Genomic DNA, 18,269 nt, shown 5'->3' on the forward strand with positions numbered 1-18,269 from the left:
AATCCGTCAAACCACTCAGGTACTTGCTATGGAAGGGGATGGTTTCGGTATGGCCGGAGGGGACCCTCGGTCGCACGTCTCCGCTTCGCATTCGCCAAACGTGCCCAATTTTTTTCCACGTGCTACTGTGCCCTAGCAGGGCACGCACGCAAAAATTTGTCCCGTTTCGAGTCCGTATGGATTTTCTACGATTTTCCAGGCCAAAAAACCCAGAAAATACTGCCCGGACGTGACGCAACGTGCGTTCGTTGTCGGATTTCGTTCATTTTGGCCGTGGGATGCCCGGATAGGGCCCCACACGCGCTGGCAAAAGTTGGGTGCAATCCGTCAAACCGCTTAGGTATTTATGAATCTTTTTAATTTAACAAATTCTTGTATTCATATATAACAAATTCATATATGTTAACAAATTCTTGTATTCATATATGTTAATGAATTCTTGTATTTTATTTGTTATATCTCACCTTTTTAATTCTTGTATTTTATTCATATATGTCAAAAAAATAAAAAATAAATTCTTGTATTCATATATTTTAATTTTGTTATTCATATATAAAACAAAAAATATAACAAATTCTTGTATTCATATATGTTAATGAATTTAAAAATATTCTCTGATTCATAAATGTTAATGAATTTAATAATATTTCAGAAAATGTTAATGAATTAAAATATCTCACCTTTTAAATTTTTTTGTTTTTATTTGTTGTATTTTTTATTTCAAAATTTCAATTTTTTCATCCACCGGCTTTACTATATGGACATATTTAAACAAAATCTGAACATTTCTAAAACACTGTATAAACATTTAGATACACTTTTTATTTTTTATTTTATGTGTTTTCATGATTTTTTTATTCTACAATTTTTCGATAATTGCATACCTTATTCTGTGCTATGTATATTCGATGCAAATTTTTTAATATATTGTGAACATTTTTATGCATGGGTTGGAAATTTTTCAATTTTTCTCAAAATAGGCGTTCAATATTTAGCTAATTTTTTGAACAAACTTTGAAGACAAATTTAAACAAGACTCGAACAAACTAGATTGAACATAGAGATATTTTACATAGTCCATTCAACAAAACCGAAACCAAATGAGTTTTTTCGAACCTAAACTATACATAGTTCATACTTAGAACATTTAAAAAAAACTACTCCTCCTCGTCGCTAGCCAACAGATCGACGACCTCCGCGCCGTCACCGCCGTCACCCCCGCCGTCGTCGTCATCGTCGTCGCTGACCTGGGCTAACCGCTCCCAGTCGATGACGTCATCGTCCGACGACTCCGACGCCTCCGCCTCCGCCTGCGGGACCACTGGCGGAATCACCGCCGCCGCCTGGATCGCTGCCGCATGCTCGGCGGCCTCCCTTGCAGTCGCCGCCGCCTCTGCAGCCGCCGCTGCAGCTGCCGACGCACACAAGGTGACGAGGTAACCCGGCGTATCGCCGGGATCGCCGTCCTCCCGAAGAACCAACTGCTCCGGCGGCAGTTCCACCTCCGGCGGGGCGGGAGGATCGGCGGGCGCCGGCGCAGGTGGTGGAGGAGCCCGACGGCCGCGCGCTGCTGGACGGGGGCGCGGGACAAGAAGGCGGCGACGGTCGCCGATGAGGTCAGGCGTGACGCCGGACTCTGCCAGCCGGTACGCGCCGATGACGACGGCGTAGTCTTTGCCGTCCCAGAACGCATGACGGCCGGCGATGTTGTTGCGGCCGCCGGTCCGCTTCTCCTCCGCGGTGGCGCCGGGCCCGCGCGTCGGGTAGCCGTCCTTGTCGAGTTTCCAGTCGTGCGGAAGACGGCAACCCGGCGGCACGAGGAGCCCGAACCGGTAAAGCTCCTCCGTCTCCGGCGTGCTCAGGCTCGACGGCCACGCGCTAGGTCCGTCGTCGCCGCGGGTGCCGGAGCTGCTGCCGCCGTGGAACGACATGTCGCCGGCGGCCTTTTGGGAGGTGGAGACGGGAGAGGAGCGGTGTTTGCGGCGGCGGGCGGACAGGGGTGAGATTTATAGGGAGACGGCGGGGCAGCGGGTGAACGGGTGGTTGGGCTATCAATTCGACGGCAGTCGAGGGCGGCGGCGCGGCAGACGAGGGGACGGGGCGGCGGGGCGGCAGACGAGGGGACGGACGGGACGGGGCGGCGGGCCGCAGTTCACGCGCCACGACGCGCTTTCACCGGGCGACGCGCGGTTTGACCACCGACGCGCTTGACCACCGACGCGGTAAAAATAACGTACGTCGCCACAGAAAAAAAAAGCGTACACGTACGTACGTCGACGGGCCGCGCGGGTACGTCGCGGGGGCGGGACTGGGGAAGGGGCAAGGGCAATGACCATCCTACCTTTTTTTAAGTTTTCAGACGAAGAGGTATAGGACGATCTGGACCGTTGATGTTTTCAGGGGGTTGTACCGAAGAAGAAGTGTTTGGGCAATCAAGAAGCAACAGACGCTTAAGGCAAGGCAACAGAGAGATATGATGAGCGCTATCGCTGGAATTCCCAGTTTTGAGGGACCAACTTCTCAAACTGAACATGCCAATGACCTGAAGCACTTCAAGCTTTGGGGAAAAGGCGGTTGGAATTCCCACTCCTTTTCCCAGGAGTTCTTCGCCAATGGACTCTATGGCATCTGCACCTTTAATCTTAAGAAATTGCAGTTGTGGCATCTGACCTGCAGGTGGAAGCTCTGAACATGATATGCACTCATCGAGGTGCATCTGACGCAAGCTTGGCATGTTAAGCTCCGGTTTCGATCGTAGCCATTCTGGGAATATAGTACCCAGGAACCCAACAAGAAAAATGTATTCTAGGCTTGGCGACGGGATGAACATATCGTAGACTTGCTGAATTTTCTGAACCTTGTCATGCTCATAGCGCGTTCTATCATGAGTTCCCATCTTCATTGTGCAGCGTAGTCCCAGTTCTTTAAGATTACGATTGTTCTTCAGTACAAGTTCGCTACTGACAATCATTTGTACCATGTCCTCAACTGCCTGTTTGATTTCTGTTCCAACAACCTCTAGTTCATCTACAGGAGATGTCTGCTTTCTATCCACAATTGTTACATGGAATTGTTGACGTGTGGTTCTGTCCAAGTTGAACATCTCTGTGTTCATTTTTATCTCATCAAGCTTTTCATTTATGTCCTTAATTCTTCTAGCCACCCTGTGATCAAATGAAAGCTTTCCAAAACAAGAGACCATGGACTGATTGCAGCATACCGATCTAGGTGTCAGTAAAAGCTTTTCCGAATGAACCATAACAAGATCTATGATGACATCAACATCAAACATTACATTGCTCATGTTCTTCCACCATGCCTCTATCCGTTTATCTTCCATGGCCAGAGCTTCAGCATCCTCCCGAATTGCGCTAAAATGTTCCAGATTGTTCTTTAGCCTCTGAGAAAAAGGGTTTCCCCCCGCTTTGTATTACAAAGCAACCAACCGATACAACCGACGATAGGGGCTGGGGCGGAAGCAACACAAACACGTCCAAAAGAAAGAAAAGAGAAAAAAGAAAATAAACAAATGCCGATAACGGCGGATTGACAAAAATGACGAAGCCTCGTGACCGCTGCGACCACCGGAGATCGCCCACCAAGCTCCGAAACTCCGAAATGCCAGTACCTAACAACACCTCCAAGAAGGGACGCGACGATGACGACGCTGCTGCCAAGGGTTTCCCCCGGTACACGGCGAGGAGAAAGGAAGGGTAGCCCCGACGCCCTCCAGGAAGGTCCAGCGGCACCCTCAGGTGCCACCGCGTCGGTGTCGGCCAAGCCAACAGAGATTTCTCCCGATCCCAGCCTCTACCTCAGGCACTCCGGAGCTCACCACCAGACCGACCACCACCCTGCGCCAACACGGACATGAAGCTTCCCACGCTGTCTCACCACGGCACCGCGAAGATGGTCTGCACAATGGAGAAGAGGAGCCGGGACTAGGGCAACAACACCGTCGGCATACGGGAGGGCCCCACCTCCACCGTCCACGGCGGTAGCCGACCGGACGCCATGGTAGGAGCCTACCGGGCCCGTGGCCCCATGGGTCCGGCCGGGCCCTCAAATGCCCGGACAGCTCCCGCCTCCGCGCAGCAGCTGGTACGCCGTCGGCGTCGCTGTCCCAGTCCAAGCCGCTCCCCTGCCTCCCCATACAGAGAGCGTCGCGGTCGCGCCGGAGCCGACCCGCAAGGACCCGGAAGGGACCCTACGGGCCCATATCTGGGCCGGGGACGCGCCCCCGACCGGCCAGCACCACCGGACCACCCCGCCGCCAAGAGGCGGCACCATCCACGGCGAGCACCGCCGGCCTCCACACCGGGACGCCGGACCGCCACCAGCCGAGGCGCACCGCCGCCGGCCATCACCGCCCGAGCAGGGGAGGACCGTGCGCGGGGAAGGGCAAGCCCACCACCGCCAGCATCACGCGGCCGAGGGCCGGCGGCGCAGGCTGACGGCGGTGGGAGGAGGGATGAGCGCGGGGAGGGGCTGTAGGCGCGCGGAGGAAGGGCCCCCGGCCGCCTCGCTCAAGGAGGCGGCGCGGGGGTACGGGGACGTGGAGGAGGGGCGGGGGGGAGAAGGGGAACGGGAGGAGGAGGGGGCTGGCGGCTCCGGCGGGCTCCGGCCACCGCAGCGGCGGCTCCGCGCGGAGGCGCCGGCGGCGGCGGCGGGGAAACCCTAGGGAGCGGGGGAGTGGGAAGAATGGACTATTGATAACCTGACCCAGCTTTGTCAAGAATTTGAACGTGAGGGCATCCAAAATTGTGCCCATATTACCCAAACATATGAAATCTGACTAAGATGCAAGTATGCCTGCTTAATGTTTTGCGGGCCTCTTGATATCCTTCTTCACACTTAATGTCATCAAAACCTCATTCTCAATAACCTGACCCAGCTTTGTCAAGAATTTGAACGTGAGGGCATCCAAAATTGTGCCCATATTACCCAAACGTATGAAATCTGACTAAGATGCAAGTACGCCTGCTTAATGTTTTGCGGGCCTTGTTATGGTGTGTGAGCACTGCTCTCAGTTGTTCCTCAGTTAATCGCCAGCACGATGCATTTCTCTGCACAAGTCAGTGACAGTTCATTTCATCAAAACGAGCTCAAGAAGCTCCAAAAGATATTAACTCTTAGAAGCAAAAACACTGGGAATTTCTATGGTTTTTCCAGAACAAAATACCATCAGCATTGCAAACAGAGGCTCTGTAATCTACAGCTTCAGGTATTTCTAAATCGATAACAAATAAGAGAATAAATTTGCAGAGGTCATGATCTGACAGCACAACACCTGGAGCATCCAAACTAGAGCTTGGAACGACAGGGAACAAAGCAGAACTAAAGGTTGTACCTTTATACTCTGCCTGGCAGATGAATGAAGGGGCTGAGTAGGAGGTGGCGGAACGGTCTAGGACAGTGGCCGAAGCACGATGAGGCTAGCAAGGGGGCATCTGGATCAATGAACAATGAATGGTTATCTCAAGCCTGGACCATATAAGAAGTCAGATGTGCAACTCGGCACCGAGGGAGAGAAGAAGATGGCATACTCATACCTCACTGGTGACCCTGTTCTTGCTGTGAAGTGGAAGGGGAATCTTGTGTCTAGCTTGCCTCGTTGGATGCTTGCTCACACCTCAAGGCTGCTTCATAAACTTGGAAGGTGGGAAAATAAGACCAGTCAATTTGGTTGTCATCAAGACTGACTTAATAATAAAAAGGCTTTCGCCCTGCTTTATAAATAAAGAAAACCGCCAAAGAGCACACATACAAAGTCAAGTCCACACACACACCCAGGTCCCACAACAAAGTATAGAAGTTCAGCTGAGGGCACAGCTCAACAAGCCCAAAGAAAAATAAAGGAACAGAACACGCCGGACGAAGAAAATGCCTAGTCTGGTTCCGGCGGCGGCGGCGGCGGCGACAGGCGGACGGCCATCGAGCGAAGATCGGTGATGAAGGCTGAGATGGCGTCGCGGTCCCAAGGGCGGCTAAGCGGCCGCCAAAGCTGCAAGAAACCCGAGAGTTTGAAAAGAGCGACAGAAGCCCGTCGGAGAGGCGTGCGCTGAATCACAAGCTTATTGCGGACAGTCCAGAGGGTCCATGCAAGGCCCCCGATCTCGAGCCACCTAATGTGGCGAGAGGTCACGGGGGACATCTGGAGTTCGGCAAATAGGTCAGGGAAGTTGGTGTGGCACCAATTTCCACCGACCGCTTCGCGAAAGCAGCTCCAGAGGAACTGAGCGGACACACAGGAGAAGAAAATGTGGTTCGAGTCTTCCGGGACCCCACAAAGCGGGCAGATGCCCGTACCCGGGCCATTCCGCTTGCGCACCTCCACCCCAGACGGGATCCGACCGTGAATCCATTGCCACATGAAGATACGGATCTTCAGGGGTAGGCGGATGGACCACACCATCGATAGGGGGAGAGGGGCGGAAGATGGGGCTATGGCCATGTATAGCGACTTGGTGGAGAATTGGCCCGAAGGCTCAAAGCGCTAACGCACCAGGTCAGGGCCACCATCCACCATCGGTTCGTGGAGAGCAACACAGTCAAGCAACTCACGCCAGGCGGCGGATTCCATGGGGCCAAAGGCCCGCCGGAAAGCAAGGCGCCCTAAGTCAAGAAGGGCCCTATCCACAGAGATCATGGGATCGACGGAGATGGAGAAGAGGCCGGGAAAGCGAGCCGAAAAGGGAGTGTCCCCGGCCCAGCGATCAAACCAGAACAACGTCGATGTCCCGGATCCCACCGAGATGGAGGTCCCAATACGGAGGACCGGGAGAAGCTGGACAATCGACTGCCAGAACTGAGATCCGCCAGACTTCTGGCAAAAGGCGAGGGGTTGTCCGCGCAAGTATTTGTTCCGGATGATGTCCAGCCAAAGGCCACCATGCCCTTGCGAGATGCGCCAAAGCCAGCGGGAGAGTAGGGCGATATTCATCCGTTTAGAGCACATGATGCCAAGGCCACCTTGCTCCCGGGGTTTGCAAATGTCAGGCCAACTGACCATATGATACTTCTGCTTGTCATTGTCACCCGCCCAGTAAAAGCGGGACTGGACCTTGGAGATCTCCTTGTGAAGGGTCTCGTGGAGGCTGTAGAAACTCATGAGGAACAAGAGAAGGCCGGAGAGGGAAGAGTTGATGAGGATCATCCAGGCCGCTTTGGAAAGCCACCTCCCCTGCCATGGCTTGATGCGCGTTTGGAGCTTCGCCACGGAGGGGCGCAAGTCTGCGACAGTGAGCCGGGAGTCACTAATGGGCGTCCCCAGGTATGTTGTGGGGAAGGAACCCATGCGGCAATTAAGCCTGTTGGCGATGGCCAAAGCCTCCATGGGGGAGTATCCCATCACCATCACATCACTCTTGGCGAAGTTGATCTTGAGGCCCGACATCTGTTAGAAGCAAAGAAGGAGGAACTTGAGGTTGGAGATATCCGTCTCCGAGCCTTCGACCATGATGATAGTGTCGTCAGCATACTGGAGGATGGAGATCACGAATATGGCCCACGGCTTCTGCCTTATCAAGGATGGACGCCAGCGCGTCGACGACCATAATGAACAAGAACGGGGAGAAGGGGTCACCTTGTCGGACCCCACAAAGGGTGGGGAAGAAAGGGCCGATCTCACCGTTTATGTTCACGACCGTGCGCCCGCAAGTGACCATTTGCATTACTCTCGTGATCCACCGATCGTCGAAACCCTTCCGAAGAAGGACTTCCCGAAGGAAGGGCCAGCTAACCGTGTCATAAGCCTTATGGAAGTCAATCTTCAGAAATACTGCCTTGAGGTTTTTGGTGCGAACCTCATGGAGGACTTCATGAAGGACTAGGACCCCATCCAGGATGTAACGGCCCTTAATGAAGGCCGACTGGTTGGGATGTGTCACACGATCAGCCAGTAGGGTCACCCTATTGGCGTACCCTTTGGCCAGGATCCGGAAGATCACGTTAATGACAGTGATCAGGCGAAATTGATGGATGTCGGACGCCCTAGGGACCTTTGGGATGAGAGAGATGATCCCGTAGTTGAGGCGTCCGAGATCAATGGCGCCAACGTAGAACTCGTCGAAGATAGCCATGACCTCCGGTTTAATCACGTTCTAGAAGGTCTGGAAGAATTTAACAGGGAGGCCATCCGGACCATGCACTGAGAAGGGGGCCGTAAGGGCCGCGTTCTCCGACTCAGACACCAACGGGGGACCAGCCTAACAATAGGGGGCAAGAGAGAGGCCGCTCCGAGGAGCGGCATAGAATAAGGTGAAGGAAATATGCCCTAGAGGCAATAATAAAGTTATTATTTATTTCCTTATATCATGATAAATGTTTATTATTCATGCTAGAATTGTATTAACTGGAAACATAATACATGTGTGAATACATAGACAAACAGAGTGTCACTAGTATGCCTCTACTTGACTAGCTCATTAATCAAAGATGGTTATGTTTCCTAACCATAGACATGAGTTGTCATTTGATTAACGGGATCACATCATTAGGAGAATGATGTGATTGACTTGACCCATTCCGTTAGCTTAGCACTTGATCGTTTAGTTTGTTGCTATTGCTTTCTTCATGACTTATACATGTTCCTATGACTATGAGATTATGCAACTCCCGTTTACCGGAGGAACACTTTGTATGCTACCAAACGTCACAACATAACTGGGTGATTATAAAGGTGCTCTACAGGTGTCTCCAAAGGTACTTGTTGGGTTGGCGTATTTCGAGATTAGGATTTCTCACTCCGATTGTCGGAGAGGTATCTCTGGGCCCTCTCGGTAATGCACATCACTTAAGCCTTGCAAACATTACAACTAATGAGTTAGTTGCAGGATGATGTATTACAGAACGAGTAAATAGACTTGCCGATAACGAGATTGAACTAGGTATTGAGATACCGATGATCGAATCTCGGGCAAGTAACATACTGATGACAAAGGAAACAACGTATGTTGTTATGCGGTCTGACCGATAAAGATCTTCGTAGAATATGTGGGAGCCAATATGAGCATCCAGGTTCCACTATTGGTTATTGACCGGAGACGTGTCTCGGTCATGTCTACATTGTTCTCGAACCCGTAGGGTCCGCACGCTTAAGGTTTCGATGACAGTTATATTATGAGTTTATGAGTTTTGATGTACCGAAGGAGTTCGGAGTCCAGGATGAGATCAGGAACATGACGAGGAGTCTCGAAATGGTCGAGACGTAAAGATCGATATATTGGACGACTATATTCGGACATCGGAAAGGTTCCGAGTGATTCGGGTATTTTCGGGAGTACCGGGGAGTTACGGGAATTCGTATTGGGCCTTAATGGGCCATACGGGAAAGGAGAGAAAGGCCTCAAAGGGTGTCCGCACCCCTCCCCATGGGCTGGTCCGAATTGGACTAGGGAGGGGGGCGCCCCCTTCCTTCCTTCTCCTTTTCCCTTCCCTTTCCTTCTCTCCTACTCCTACTACTTGGAAGGGATCCTAGTTCTGCTAGGAAAGGGGGAATCCTACTCCCGGTGGGAGTAGGACTCCCCTAGGGCGCGCCATAGAGAGGGCCGGCCCCTCCCCTCCCCCACTCCTTTATATACGTGGCCAGGGGGCATCCCATAGACACAACAATTGATCTCTTGATCTCTTAGCCGTGTGCGGTGCCCCCCTCCACCATAATCCACCTCGATCATATCGTAGCGGTGCTTAGGCGAAGCCCTGCGTCGATAGAATATCATCATCGTCACCACACCGTCGTGCTGTCGAAACTCTCCCTCAACACTCGGCTAGATCGGAGTTCAAGGGACGTCATCGAGTTGAACGTGTGCAGAACTCGGAGGTGCCGTGCGTTTGGTACTTGATCGGTCGGATCGTGAAGACGTACGACTACATCAACTGCGTTGTGCTAACGCTTCCGCTTTCGGTCTACGAGGGTACGTGGACAACACTCTCCCCTCTCGTTGCTATACATCACCATGATCTTGCGTGTGCGTAGGAATTTTTTTGAAATTACTACGTTACCCAACATAAGGATCTATAGAATCCGTCGACATGGGATCGGATGTCGCGAGGGTCATGAAGGAGCGTCTCACCATCCCACAAAAGAGGGATGGTGTTGCATCTACGGCGGCCGTTGACAATGGCCTGAAAGTACGCCGTATTCGCGTCGCCCTTCAGGACCCATTTCTGAGCCCCACGGAGGTGCCAATAAGCCTCCTCATCGGTGTAAATCATAGAGAGCTGGTCTTCCAGGTCATACCGGGAAAGCCACTCGTCCGGAGAGAGCCCCACTAAGGGAGTCCTGGATTAGGGGGTGTCCGGATGGCCGGACTATACCTTCAGCCGGACTCCTGGACTATGAAGATACAAGATTGAAGACTTCGTCCCGTGTCCGGAAGGGACTTTCCTTGGCGTGGAAGGCAAGCTTGGCGATATGGATATGTAGATCTCCTACCATTGTAACCGACTCTATGTAACCCTAACCATCTCCGATGTCTATATAAACCGGAGCGTTTTAGTCCGTAGGACAACATACAGAACAACAATCAGACCATAGGCTAGCTTCTAGGGTTTAGCCTCTCCGATCTCGTGGTAGATCTACTCTTGTACTACCCATATCATCAATATTAATCAAGCAGGACGTAGGGTTTTACCTCCATCAATAGGGCCCAAACCTGAGTAAAAATTCGTGTCCCTTGCCTCCTGTTACCATCCGGCCTAGACGCACAGTTCGGGACCCCCTACCCGAGATCCGCCGGTTTTGACACCGAGATTGGTGCTTTCATTGACAGTTCCTCTGTGTCGTCGCCGTCAGGCTTGATGGCTCCTACTATCATCGATAGTGATGCGGTCCAGGGTGAGACTTGTCTCCCGGATAGATCTCTGTCTTCGGCGGCTTTGCACTGCGGGCTAATTTGCTTGGCCATCTGTAGCAGATCGAAAGCTACGCCCCTGGCCGTCAGGTCAGGTTTGGAAGTTTAAACTACACGGCTGACATCCGCGGGGACTTGATCTTCGACGAAGTCGAGCCACTGCCGAGCGCGCCGCACTGTCACTACGGGCATGATCTAGCTCTTCCACCGAACAGTGCCCTGAAGGCCGCACCCGCATCGGCTTCGACCCTTAATTCGGAGCCAACTGCGCCGATCGAGGATGGATGGTTGGACGCCGCCTCGGGGGCTGCGATCCCAACGACGATCGAGCCGAACACCAGCCCCGCACTCCGCGAGACTCGTGACTCCAAGGAGCCGGACTCCTCCCCGGACTCCGAACCTTCCGCGCCCCTGCCGATTAAATCCGATTGGGCGCCGATCATGGAGTTTACCGCCGCGGACATCTTTCAGCACTCTCCCTTCGGCGATATTATGAAATCACTAAAGTCTCTCTCTTTGTCAAGAGAGCCCTGCCCGGATCATGGCCAGTAGGATTGGGATGCGGAAGACGAAGAAATTCGACGCCCACCCACCACCCACTTTGTAGCCAATGTCGACGATTTCACCAACATGCTCGACTTCGACTCTGAAAACATCGACGGTATGGACGACGATGCGGGAGGCGAAGAAGAACCACCGCCCACAGGGCGCTGGATGCCCACCTCATCATATGACGTATACATGGTGGACGCACCAAAAGATGACGACGAGGAGCGGAAGGACGCACCGAAGGCTTGTTCCCTCGAGAAGCAGTCAAAGCGGCGACGCAAGCGCCACCCCAAATCCCTCCTCGACAGAAATAACGATCACACAGACCTAGCGCTGGAGCAGGGCAAACCGCTGCCGGACAACGGCAATCCGGATAATCAAACCGAACAAACAAATTCTATCAAGGATAATAGTCCGGACGACATAACGCCGGACAGTCACCCGGAGCAGCAGAATGCCCGTAAAAGGCTTGTTGCCACCGCGAGGAGTCTTAAAAAGCAGAAGCAAAGGCTCAAGGCTGCGCAAGACACACTCCAAATCAGATGGAGTAAAATACTCAACACAGCAGCGAGGTACGGCGACAATCACCCCTCCAAGAGCTACCCAAAGCGGAAGCTGTTGCCTGAATTCGATGAGGAGGCCTCAGACCCCCCACAACCAAATATCAAAGCAGCCACCTGGCCGGATAGACGACCCCTCTACCAATACAGAGCGGCATACAACGCCACTCACAATACAACACGCGACCCATGCGAGGGCTCGCACCCAAAGGATGGCGCAACAAGATCCATCTATGGACCACGCAAGCGCGCCCCAGCATACAATGCAACACAACAAACATCCGAACAACACGGTACACCCAGCTACAGGGGTGCTGCACACCCCCTATGTTTCACCGATAAGGTGCTGGGCCATGAATTTCCAGAGGGATTCAAACCCGTAAACATAGAGACATACGACGGAACAACAGACCCTGGGGTCTGGATTGAGGACTACATCCTTCATATCCATATGGCTCGAGGAGATGATCTCCACGCCATCAAGTACTTACCCCTCAAGCTCAAAGGGTCAGCTCGTCACTGGCTTAAAGGCTTGCCCGAAAGCTCCATTTGAAGTTGGGAAGAGCTTGAAGACGCCTTTCGGGTAAATTTTCAAGGGACTTATGTCCGACCTCCGGATGCGGACGATTTGAGTCATATAACTCAACAGCCCGGAGAGTCAACCCGAAAGCTTTGGAACAGGTTTCTTACTAAAAAGAACCAGATTGTTGACTATCCGGACGCCGAAGCCTTGGCAGCTTTTAAGCATAGCATCCGTGACGAATGGCTCGCCAGACACCTCGGCCAAAATAAGCCGAGAACGATGGCCGCATTAACAAACCTCATGACTCGCTTTTGCACGGGTGAGGACAGCTGGCTGGCCAGATGCAGCACCAGCGACCCCATTACATCTGAAGTTAGAGATGGAAACGGGAAATCACGGCGCAATAGCAATAACAAACGCCGGAATAAAGAAGACAACACGAAGGGCACGGCAGTAAACACCGGATTCAAAAGCTCTCGGCCAGGTCTGCAAAAGCCGCCCTCTAAAGGCACCAGGGATGAACTGTCCAGCCTCAACAAAATTTTGGATCAAGTATATCAGATCCATAGTACCCCTGGTAAACCTGCTAATCATACCCACAGAGAATGTTGGGTCTTCAAGTAGTCCGGCAAGCTCAACGCCGTACACAAGGGGGAGGATACACCAAGTGAAGACGAGGACGAGCCTCCCAAGCAAGACACTGGGGAACAAAAGAAATTTCCACCAGAAGTCAAAACAGTAAATGTGTTACACGTGATCAAGGGAAAAAACAACGCGCCACTCCCAGGAAAATATACCCAAGTGCCTGTCACCGTGAAGTCCTGCCACTGGTCGTCTCAACCGATCACTTTCGACCATCGCGATTACTCAGCAAGTATCCGACGCGCGGGATGGGCTGCCCTGGTATTAGACCCAGTAATTGGCGGATATCACTTCACACGAGTCTTGATGGACGGTGGCAGCAATCTAAACCTAATATATCATGATACAATTCGCGGGATGGGGTTAGACCCAACAAAAATTCGCCATAGCAATACTACCTTTAAAGGAGTAACGCCAGGCCCAGGGGCTCGTTGTACGGGCTCCCTCCTACTACAAGTTATATTCGGCTCCCCCGATAACTTCCGTCGCGAGCACTTAACCTTCCACATCGCTCTGTTCCAAAGTGGCTATCAAGCACTGCTCGGACGCGAAGCTTTCGCTCGCTTTAATGCAATACCACACTACGCCTCCCTCACACTCAAGATGCCCGGTCCACGTGGCATCATTTCAGTCAACGGAAATATCAAGCGATCTATGCGCACCGAAGAGAGTGCGGCTGCCTTGGCAGCCGCACTCTAAAGGCGCCCGGACCAGCGAAAGCATCCAATAGGTCGTCAAGACCTCAGACACAACTAATCAAGTCCGGCGCCGCTATTTATACCAAATAAATGGTCACACCCCTATTTGTCAATACAAGGGGCTCAACGCACGCAGACAAGTGGCAATTTTTTTCTCATCTTGAATTATACATGGTTTCTTTAAAAACTATCTTTTTGCACAACTTTTTCACCTAAATTCCTCTCTTTTACAGACGATCATCATGCTACACCCGTCCAGGATACGGCACAACGGAGACACACGCGCAGACGTGCAGCAGGGACCCGCTTCAAGGATTCTTTTTAGATTAAGACCCTGCATAAACCCTTTTTACTGTCTCTTGTTGATACATATCCACCATTGAGAAGGATGCTGACGTCTTGGCATGTGGCCACGCCAGAACAATGCACGTACCTGGACACAAGGGGCTTCTTACAAAGGCCATTATTTAGGCCCGGTTTATACCACAAAGACCGAATACCTTAGGGAGTGTTCGGCGTCGCGAGTTTGGCCCTATATGCATCAGCTCCGAATCATTGTCTTTGGTCAAATGTTGGGTTTACCCGGCTCCTGTGTTTTGGTGCCTTACGTTCCGCTTTACCGGCTAAGGTAGCACCAGGAGAACTACTGCGATTGTGCCCTGGTTCATCCGGATGAGCACCTCGGTAGAGAAAGCCGAAAACTGACTGTCATGATATAGCGTGAGACTGGTCAACCACTCGATAACCTATTGGAATGTTAGAATTCCTCCGCCTTAACGAAGGGCCATTTTCCAGCCAGGCATGTACGCACCCCGGGATCGGGAGAGTGCAGAGCCACCAGGGGCTATCTAGTAGCCCCACTGTCAAACTCCTATGGCTAAGTGAAAGTGCTAAAGCATTATAGTCCGGTTGCCTCGCTCGCTCTGCTATCACCTCCTTAACAGGACCAAGACGTTGGGTTAAGTGTGAACGCGTGTTTTTTGCGAGCACCTCCGCATTATATGCGTGGGGGTTGAAGCCGACGGCTGCAATCTTTCAGGTTATACACATGTATACATAAACGGCCGCCCAGGAGGCATCATATTACTTTCAGGCAAAAGTATAAAAATAGCCTTATAAAAATTTATAAAAGCATTTCGCTTACAATGAGATTACAATCACTCAAACATAATATTTTTTGAGCACTGGGTCTCTATCAAACAAGCATCCTCAAGAACTTCTTCAAAGTAGTGCTCAGCATCCATTCGGCCTATGGCCGAATCCCGCGCTGCAACAGTGGTAGCATCCATCTCCGCCCAGTATGCTTTAACACAGACAAAGGCCATCCGTGAGCCCTCTATGCACGCCGACCTCTTCATCGCATTAATGCACGGCACCACGTCAAGGAACTACTGCACCAAGCTGAAATAGCTGTTAGGTTTTGGCCTTTCCGGCCATAGCTGATCCACAACAGACCTCATGGCGAGTCCGGACAACCTATTCAGTTCGGCCCATTCGGCTAATTGGTCAGTCAATGAAAGCGGATGCTCGGGAGAATGGAATTGTGTCCAAAACAGCTGGTCCACTTCACGGTCCGTCTGACCCCGGAAGTACTTGGCCGCATCGGCAGCGCTCGCCGCCAAATCCATATACACATCCTACGAACTCCACAGCCGATCCAGAGGGGCATACCGTGGATCTCCGAACTTCCTCCGCAACATAAAGGATTTCCCAGCTACAATATCCCCGGCTTCCCGCAGCTCCTCCTTCTTCGCCCTCATAGCAGAGCGAATGTCTTTTCTCGTCGCAGCAGCCTTCTCAAGGTCCGATGCCTTCGCTAGGTTTTCCTTTTCAAGAACCCGACAACGGTCGGCGGAGGCTTTTAATTCTATGGCCATCTTGGCCATCTTATCTCGGCTCTCGCCATGCGCGGCCTTCTTGGCTTTCAACTCTTTGGCCGCCTTCAAAGCAGCCGCATTACCCAACCTCGCTTGTTCCTTGGCTCGGGAAAGTTCTACCCGCAAGGCTTCAATAGTGGCAGATCCATCTGCAGTCACAACATATTAAAGATACTGGCATCATGCTGCTCTTACTATGTGGCGTTTACCAGATAATGACACTTCCCCTGTGCCTCGTCAAGCCTTTTGTTAACAAGCTCGATGTCGGCGTCTGGCGCATCCAACTGCCGTTTTAAATGGGCAAACTCGCTAGTCCGGCTAGCCACTGGAGCTTCCATCACCTGCACATAGAGGCAGTATGGTTATTACCTGGGAATATGATCCTCTGTTCATCGTCGTTTCCGACGACAACCAGAGTCTCAGGGGATACTATCTACACAGGGCACACCTAGCATGTGCAGGACTATCATACATTATTTTACGTACCTCAAAGCCTGTCAGTAGACTCATAAAAGCTTCATGCAATTCGCTTTCGGCGGACGAGATTCTCTCCATCACCGTATTCATCAGCATACGGTGTTCATCTAAGATGGCCGCTCGCCCCACCAACTCCCTCAGCAAAGATATATGCGGTGGTTATTTTCTCAGAAGAAAAAGATGGCATACCTGTACTATTAAAGTATTTCGGGTCACTTACGACTCGCTGGAGAATTGATCCCCCCGCGGACTTTGTGCGGCAAAAGCACCCCCAAGGTAGGACACTCTGTGGGAGACTTCTTCTCCCATTTGGAAGCTTCGGCTTCCGAATCCCCGGGAGCAGTCCTTTTCCTCCTTCGGTCGTCTTCCTTCATGGAGACGCTCGCTCCCTCGGTTAGAATGGGCAGCGTTGGGGGCCCGCGTCCGCCCGTATTATCCTCCCCAGTATCTTCCTTCAAGGGCTCCGGGCAAGGTGCGACCTGGAGCATCTTTTCCAATACCGGATTGTCCAAACCCTCAGGGAGGGGGGCCGAACACCGAATCAACTTCGCCTTTGTTAGCCAGTCCTGGTCAAAAAGTGAACTCTCAGAAATAACTTCATAACAAATGAGAGATAGTATGTTAGGCCGGAAGATTCCTTACCTGTTCGGCGGCGCGGTTACTGCTCAGGCCCACGTCCTCGGTGATTTCCGGACACTCTACCTGAGGTCCGAAGAATGAATTGTACATCTCCTCGTGCGTCAGGCCGAGGAAATTTTGAATGACACGTGGTCCCTCGGGATTGAACTCCCACAAGCGAAGGGGCCGGCGTTTGCAAGGCTGGACTTGACGAACCAGCATAACTTGTATTACCGCAACCAAACTAAAATCTCCATTGAAGAGATCTCGAATGCGGCTTTGCAGTATAGGCACGTCCTTGGCTGGACCCCAGCTCAGACCTCTGCTGATCCATGACATCAGTTGTGGTGGAGGGCCCGAGCAGAAAACAGGGGCGGCCGCCCACTTGGCACTTCTAGGAGCCATGATGTAGAACCACTCCTGTTGCCACAATTCAGACACCTTTGGAATGGAACCTTTGGGCCATGGAGCTCCCGTCATCTTGCATATTGAGGGACCTCCGCACGCTGCATGTTGCCCCTCGATCATCATCGGCTTTACTTCAAAGGTCTTGACCACAGGCCAAAGTGAGGGGTAACCCGGAGGAAGGCCTCACACATGACAATAAATGTCGTGATATGAAGAAAGGAGTCCGGAGCTAGATCATGGAAATCTAGCCCGTAATAAAACATCAAACCCCTGACGAAAGGATCCAGAGCAAGGCCTAGACCTCGGAGGAAGTGGGAGACAAACATGACGTTCTCATTGGGTTCGGGGGAGGGGACGGCCTGCCCTCGGGCAGGCAGCCGATGCGAAACCTCGGCGGTCAGATATCTGGCCTCCCTCAACTTTTTGATGTCTTCTTCCGTGACGGAGGAAGGCATCCATCGGCCTTGAAGGCTAGATCCGGACATGATTGAAGGTTCGGAGCACCTGACCTGAACTTTGGGTGTTTGAGCTTGAGGTGGGGAAGGATTCGATTGAGCACGGGAGGGAAAAAATAAAAGCCTTGCCCCTTTATAAAGAGGGTGAATATCAAGCGTCCTCTCCGTGGCCGTTTGGACTTGCCTATAGTCTAGGAGTCCTAGAAGCGGTTGGGTTACCCACGCCCGTATCGATGAGAATCCCGGAATAAGGGGACACGATCTCTGCTTTAACAAGACATGCCAAGGAAACCGCCTCGCATGACACGCTGAGGTGGGATAATAAAATGATTCGAATAAAGGCTTGGCCGTGGTGCGATGTCACACTATGGAATACGTCAGCAGATTAGATTTGTGTAAATATTATTCTCTCTATGGCAATATGTGGAAACTTATTTTGCAGAGACGGACACTATCTTTGTGATCAAAATCTTCTATGAAGTACTTGGAGGAGGAACCCGCCTTGCAATGCCGAAGACAATCAAGCAGGACGTAGGGAACCTGATTGTTGTTCTGTATGTTGTCCTACAGACTAAAACCCTCTTCGATCTCGTGGTAGATCTACTCTTG

This window comes from Triticum dicoccoides, chromosome 3A (genome assembly GCF_002162155.2).
Source record: "Triticum dicoccoides isolate Atlit2015 ecotype Zavitan chromosome 3A, WEW_v2.0, whole genome shotgun sequence".
NCBI classification, from domain to species: domain Eukaryota; kingdom Viridiplantae; phylum Streptophyta; class Magnoliopsida; order Poales; family Poaceae; genus Triticum; species Triticum dicoccoides.